The sequence below is a fragment of the Gymnoscopelus braueri genome (genome assembly GCF_963280865.1).
Source record: "Gymnoscopelus braueri genome assembly, chromosome: 14".
Classification (NCBI taxonomy): Eukaryota; Metazoa; Chordata; class Actinopteri; order Myctophiformes; family Myctophidae; genus Gymnoscopelus; species Gymnoscopelus braueri.
Window position 1 is genome coordinate 22,617,846 of NC_137619.1, and position 8,122 is coordinate 22,625,967.

Below are 8,122 nucleotides of genomic sequence, written 5' to 3' on the forward strand. Positions count from 1 at the left end.
CCATTATAACTTCAAACTCCATTTTTAACATGTTAAATTCATCAAAAATACCCGTCCTTGGTTCTGCTGACTCACCCTGCCCTCCTAATACGCGAGGGGGCCGTGTTTTTTCGATAACTTTTTTCATTTATAAAAAAAAGAAAAAGGAAAATGAAAAAAAAGAAATACAATAAAAATATATCTACTTATATAATCGGAGAATTGCTACTTCCGCCGCTGACGCCACACCCTCTCCATTCATTTGGACCTCTCGCCGCTGACGCCATACCCACAGCATTGATTTGGACTAAACACAACAACTACATATGAAATGTCACCACAACACCAGCCACAACGTGCACGCTGAATAAATTAATTTTAAAAACGCTAATAAATTAACGCTCTACCTCACAACCACACGCTTCTCCGTTTAGTGTTTCATTAGCGCGAGCGTGGAAAAAAACAACAGCGCGTAGTGGTGACGCATCTGGTAAACACAATAGGCTAGGATCATGATACCAAGGATTCGACAGTGATGTCACCATTATGCAACCCGGAAGTAAAGATACCAAGGATTTCTTCAGTGATGTCAGTCGGGATGCCAGGTTCGAGTCAGGTTGCCGAAAAACAAGCGGCAGAAACAAACAAGGAGGTTCATGAAAAAACAAAAGCCATAGGGAGCAAGACGGTGGATCTATATGGGGTCTGAAGGGGTACGAGCTGTTTCGAGCGGCTCTCCAGGGGGTCCGCGGACCCCCATGTATTTTTTTTTTCCCTTTTATTTTTATTTTTATTACTTAATATTTACAGACAGAGGGACACGGACGGACCAACAAACGCAAAGCCCCGCGCAGCGGATGGGGTTGAGGGGGGCGTATTGTCAAATATCTAAATACTAAATCAAGCAACTTAAAAACGGTCTGGGGGGCTCACAAAAGCCTGAGTAGACGATAAAATGACCCAACGTTTTTTTTAAAGTGAAATGTCCCTTTAAGGGGGTTTCTTGGGGTCCTCAGCAAAATGAGGAAGAATTTAACCACTTGAGCCCCATTTTAAACTGCAAAAATAGAAGATCTACAAGCACATTCGCACATCGCATCAAAACAGTAAGTAATGTCACATTTTGAGGCAGGTAGAACAGTTTTTAGAGCAATTCCTGTGTCTGGCATAGGCAGCACTAGCAGCTGAACAAGTGCAATCTAAAACATAAATCCAATGCAGCACCATCTATTCCTGTCTGTGGCTGTGAAACTGGCTGTGAAAGCAGACTTCTTGGTGTTAATGCTTTATTACCTTGTTTTGAAAAGTGATATACAACACACGGCACGCCGCCCTCAAGAGCACCAGGAGGGTTAAGAAGTATGTGGCAGGCACTACAGAAAGTGACGGACTGCAAAGTGAAAACCAGAAGTGCAGAGAACACGCCTGCCTCCCCCCTGAATACAGCTGGTTCGAGACCAACATCAACCAGCGAGCACCACCTGGAGGGGCCAGCCAATTCGGAGGCTGCCTTGCTCACAGCCTTCAAACATGTGAACATCCATATGGCGCAGGCCCTGATAGGATCCCAGGTCCAGCTGGCGGGAGTTTTTGCGGACATTTTCAACCTCACCCTCTCCCAGGCTGTGTTCCCCGCACGCTTCGAAATGTCCACCATTGTGCCCATTCCCAAGCACACCAAGGTAACATGCCTGAATGACTAGAGACCTGTCGTCCTCACCCCAATAGTCAGAAAATGCCTTGAGAGGTTGGTTAGAGATTACATCTGCTCCATGCTACCTGTGTTGCTGGATCCATGGCCATTTGCATACCTTAAAAACAGATCCACCAACGACGCAATTGCCATGGCCCTTCACATCGTCCTCTCTCAAGTATGTACGTATGTTGTTCGTGGACTACAGACCAGCATTGATTCAACACTATAGTCACAGCAAGGCTTGACACAACGCTCAGAGACCTAGAGCTGCACCTGAGCATGTGCGACTGGATACAAGACTTCCTGATGAACCGCCGCCAGGTGGTGAGAATTGGCAACATCACATCTGACCCCCTGACCCTCAACACAGGAGCCCCTCAGGGAGCCGTGCTAAGCCCTCTCCTTTACTCCCTGTACACATGACTGCATAGCCACGCACAGATCCAATGTTATCATCAAGTTTTATACTATGTCTTATGTTTTATACTATGTCTTAAGCTTCATATATCTAATATTTTATACTATATTCATTGCCTTGCTTTGCTGATGAGAGCAGCTGTAGTTTCTATTCTATTCTATAAGTATGCTGACGACGCAACAGTGATAGGCCGGATTGTCAACAATGACGAGTCTGCCTATATAGGGATAAGGTCAGATCACTGGCACTCTGGTGCCAGGAGCAACCTCGCCCCCAATGTCAACAAAACAAGGACCTGATCGTGGACTCCAGGAGGCCGAACAGAGAGCACACCCCTATCTTGATCAATGCCGTTGCAGTGGAAAGGGTCAGTGAGTTTGAGGAGAGCTCAAGTGAAGAAAAAGGCTTAGCAGCAACTATACAGGATCCGTTGCCTGAAAAAGTTCAGAATGGGCCCTTGGATCCTCAGGCTGTTTTGCAACAGCTCCATTGAAAGCGTTCTATCAGCATTTACAGTCATTGCATTCAGCCCAGCACTGATTGCAACTATACTTGGTACAGTTACTATCTACATACTTTGTCGTATGACGGTGTTTTGTGGCAAATATAGCAGATGTTTGATGTTTTATTTGCCACTAAGGGTTAAGGTGGTTAAATAAACACTCCGAGATTTTACAGTGTAGGTATTGTTACAAAGACTCGTCATAACATCATAAACACTATCAACATGAACAGGAGACAATTCTTCCATACTTCACTTCATGCGTGACGATATACGCATTGCCCACAATTACCGTCAATTCATGACCCCCGTGCCCTTTCATCTCGGTCGCTGACGTGTTAACTACATTTTCTGGTGCTGTGGCTTGCGTGTCCTGCGTGTGTGACCTTCTCCGAGTTTCCTCACATGCCTGGGTGGCGTTCAGAAACTAGCCTCCCTCAACAGACATTCCCAACGCACCCCGTACAGTCCGAATCCCAACTGAACAACGTTTAATCCCCTGCTCGTAAAGTGTAGTGACGACAAGGGAGATATGTATGGACGTGAATGAGGCTAAACATTATGTTCCCACGTGAAAATGGCTCCAAGCTAACGTGTTGACAAAGCAGTGTGTTGGCTTGATGCAGCCTCAGGAAATTAGCCTTGGAAATGACCATATACCACCAAACAACATGGACAGCCTTTTTTTGCGGCAGACCTCTCCAGGCAAACAAAAAAGTGAAAAACAGCTAATGCCTACACATCCACTCACATGCACAAAGTACCACGCGCACACATACACACACACAAACACACACACACACACACACACAAAACAAATCAGTGATGCAATCAAAAAAGTAGCGTACTGTAAATTGACATTTAGAAACATTAAATTGAATGAAATAGGAATTCTTCAGTGCCTAAGTATGTATTGTTGTCCTGTAGATGTGTATTGGTATTTATTTGTTAATACATTGCATAATAGATTAAAACATGAAGTTATACGTAGCACTATTTTAAGCAAATAATGACACAATGCTGTCTGTTAAAATGCTTTCACTGACAGCCCCAGACCCTCAAAATCTCACAACTTGCAGTCAGATGCAGAATTCCTTGCATCTTACTGGAGAGAAAAAAACAACAACTTTCAAACCTCAAAAGTCCTGGGTTAAGCGCTTAAACCAAACCGAGCGATTGACGCCCAAATCCCGCACCTGTTCCCGGGGCTCACAGGACGGGGTAAGTTTACCCTGCCTCCGTGAGCGCTGGGTCGCTGAGGGCACGGATCGGTGTAGCTATTGTGACGTGATGGTATCAGTGTGGTATGTTAAAAGGGGTTAACCTCGAGACCGCGTGTGAGATCATGTTAAAGTCCAAATGTCAACTCCTCATGTTCCTGGATAAATGCCACTACTAAATACACTATTTACATGGGCACACTGGATATGGAAGTTTTTGTTTTGGTCGTGGACTGGTACCAATACCCAATTTCTACAAGGTCAGCTTGTCAGGGAATTTGGGGTCAGGCAATGATATTGGCTGACCACCCTTCCAGGTGCTTACCCTGACCTTAACCACACCAAACCCATACCTAAAACATAACCATCTTTAACCACTTATTAAAGCCCTATTTTATATTTTGTTGTACGAAGGTGTCATACAAAAATAGTTAAAGTGATAGTTCTGCAATGATCACATCGGCACGATTTGCTATTTTTGCGGCAAATTGTAGCTAATAAAAACAAACTGATATGTTCGTCTATTATGACATGCCCTAAATAATAATAATAATAAACTTTATTTGGATAGCACCTTTCATGACATGAAATGCAGCTCAAAGTGCTTTACAGAGCAAGAATACAACTACAATTACAACTAATTTAACAATAAAGCAAAAAAGAAAATCAAAAGCATAAAACAACATTAAAATAATAGCAAAAGGCAGTGACTCAGGCAATACAGTGAGGACATGGATAACAACACAGAGATTTAAAAATCAACTAAAAGCAAGAATGAAGAAGTAGGTCTTGATCTGTGCTTTAAAGCTATTTCACATAGGCTGCCTGTCTTAGGTGTAATGGGAGTTTATTCCACGCTGTCGGCCAATAGAAGCAGAATGCTGCTTCACCGTGTTTTTTATATGTCATTGTAGGCACCTCGAGCAGGTCAGCACTAGAAGACCTGAGGGGGTGGTTTGGAACATATCTAGGCAGGCAGTCATAGAGGTAGGAAGGTAGGGATACCAGCTTGAAAACAATCTGGGAACCCATTCGGTAAAAAAAAAATCACACCCTGTGTGAAGTGGGCGGTGTCTTGCTAGCTAATCACAATACTGAATGGAGTCAACCAATCATGTACAAAAAATAAATACATTTATTGAAACACTCTTTATGATGGAAGAAACCATAACTTTAAAAAAACATTTCTTCTTTTTTTTTTAAGTTATGGTTTCTTATATAGGGCTATGCACATGTGTCATGTGACACTTAAGCAATATTACATGAGAGGGTGTGCTTTACCGTCATTATTGTCACGCCTGTGATGCGGTCAGGAACGAGGCGCAGCCGAGTTCCGCGTCCGCATCACAGAAGTGACAATAATGTAAGGTAAAGCACACCCTCGAGTGTAATATTGCGATTATACAACAGTTACCAACAAAACACATCCAAATGTATTCATATTGTGCTTGTGGAGCAATTCATAATAAAAATGTTTCGCTATTATCCGTTTCCCTGTAAAGAGAAGAGTTTTTCACTGGGACATTAAATAGTCCCAGTAGCAGCGCTTTGAGTTTGAGGCACCGTCTCATCAACACAGCCGAGATATCAAGTGCGCAGTGGAATGAAATTCCAGTAGGCTATATGCTCCGTCGTACGACCGTGTCACGCGGCCAAAATAACTGATCTACAAGCTGACAACGCGTCGCGATGGCGACGTGTTGTGAACTTGTAGATCGGCTATTTTCGCCGTGCGATACCTTCGTACGATAAGTATAACATACACTGGACTGTTAACGAAATGGGAGTAATTTTACTTTAACACAGGAGGATATTTATAACCTTCTAACCATTGATCAACCGTAAGTCCACCAAATAAGTCAAAATTTACAACATAGTCCATTTTGCAAAGCTGTTTGTTCTCCGGTGGTGGCGGTGGGTCAGGCTATGCAGGCTTAACCTGACGCTTCCAGATCCAAAGAAGCTTTTGTCAGACATTTGTTTCTCAGCTTATTTGGAAACTAGTTACTCATACCGCCCCCATCTGGCAGAGTCAGGTTAATGCAGGCTACTGTCTCTTTGTTTTCCTACCGTGGGACAGCGTGACTTCACAGCACAGCTGTGCGCTATATGGTCTAATCAGGTGCGGACTGCAGTGCGGAGTGATTTATTAATGTGATTAGGCCCGTGATATGATGCTGGTTTGAAGCACGGCTAGAAAGCTATTTCAGCCAATCAGATTGCTTGGTCGGAACTACCTGTTGTATAATGGCCAATCACAGTCCTGAATAGACTGTGATTGGCCAATCACGGTGCAGGGTTAGGCCTGCACATTTTTGGCCAATCACAGCGCAGGACTTGTTGTACAAATATCCAAACCTCACTTATAGGGGTTTCACCGCCCAAAAAAAGATGTATTTTGGTTTGGCTCCTCCCCTTTCTTAGTCCACTTCCTCCTGGGTGCTTCTGTGTTTATTCCTACTAACAACAACACTACATGTTTAGGGCAGTGGTGCTGTGTTAACCTAATGCCTAAACACAACCAAGTGTTGTGTGTATACTGCCACTTCAGGAGTCATTGAACAATGAATAGTGTATTAGTGGGGGTATAGTATTTCACTGAAGATCAAGAGGTCTCTGTTCAATGCTTGCAGTGCATTCTTTTTTCTTTTTTTTTCAACCATTCGATGTGATGATATCCTTGGAGTTGGGTTCTGCCTCTGTAACAACGACACTGAATATTTGAAAATGTATTCAAACAATATTTGAAATTGTGTATGAGTACTAGGGAACTGTTGCTCTTCCAAACTGATAACACTCAATATGCAGTCACAATTTACGCTCATGACTAGGCTACTTAGTTTTTAGCAGCTCATAATCTATATTAGCATGCATAATGTTATTTGATATCAAGTTGTTGACACTTTTTGAGAAATGCAACGTGGATGGTCAACATTAGAATATTAAAGGTGCATTAAGTGATATATATTTATTTTTTTAATAATGGTTTAAAAGCTCTATATTCTGATGGTAATCATTGCTATATACTCTCTATACTAGTATAGAGTGTTTGTTCAGTAACAGGGGTCTCCTTGTCTCTCCAGCTCGTTAATTTTCAGGTCAGGATACCGATTTTATCCAATCAGGAGAGAGAGCTCATACAGGATACAGGATAAACAAGTGAAATTGGAAGTGATGACACAAAGAAGTAAGTAAGCTGACAACATTGGAAATAGAAGCTGAAAAATGGGTACTCTCTCCTGATTGGCTGAAATTGTATTTTTGTTTATCAAAGAGCTGGAGAGAAAGGGAGACCCCTGTTATTGAACAAACGTATAACAATGATTACTATATGGTTAGAGTTTTTGGATCTTATTAGGGCTGTCCTTGACTAAAGAAATTCTCAATCGACTAATAGTCAGGAATTTGTTGATTAATCGATTTGTTGATTTAAGAATCTGTTGTTTGCTGCATACAATCACGAGTACATGACATTCCAATGCTGATTTCACAATGGCTATTGGATGTTATAGACTGGCAAAATTAAAGGGTTATATCTAGAGATTACAATAGATGTGCATTGAAATGATCATGAAAAGACTACTAAAAACAAATTAACAAATGAAGTAACTTGGATGACTAAGACCATACCGACAGATTAATTGAATTGATTATCAGGGGACAGCCCTTGATTGGATATGGTGTCGACTGTTGGCGATTGGCAATGGGAGTGTATGTGAAAATATGGGGAACTAGAAACATTTGCTCCTCGGAGCACAGGTCTCTGCCAGGGCAGGTAGCTTATTGTGAGCCAGCAATGTTTCACGGCAATCGGACGCTGCGTTCATGATTTGAGGCATTTTGTTCAAAACGGGCCACTTCAGCAAACTTTGGAAGCCAATCTTAACCAATCAGGATGGAATGTAAAAAGTCGGATAGATCCGTTTAATCACATGACTACAGTGATAATGTGTACCGATTGGCATGATGTTTGGAAAAAATCTGTTGGAGTAATATCAAAAAATTGGTTTAGCAAAAATCTGCCTCCTGGTGGTGCTATAAGAGGCTGATGTGAAAAGTTTCACAGTTCAAGGTTCAGTAAATTAGCATAAAAAGCCCTTATTTCAACAATATCTTCTACATGCAGGAGGACTTGGGTCAGTCTAAAGATTACTCCTATAAGTCTTCAAACAGAACAATTTCACTGCAAGATCACGGAAAAGACAAGATTCAAATCTTATCATATACATCCACTGAATTTGTAACCCTTTAAAGCCTCTATACTTAGTAAAGTTGACTCTGTTCTTGTTCACCTCTTTTTTCCCTAC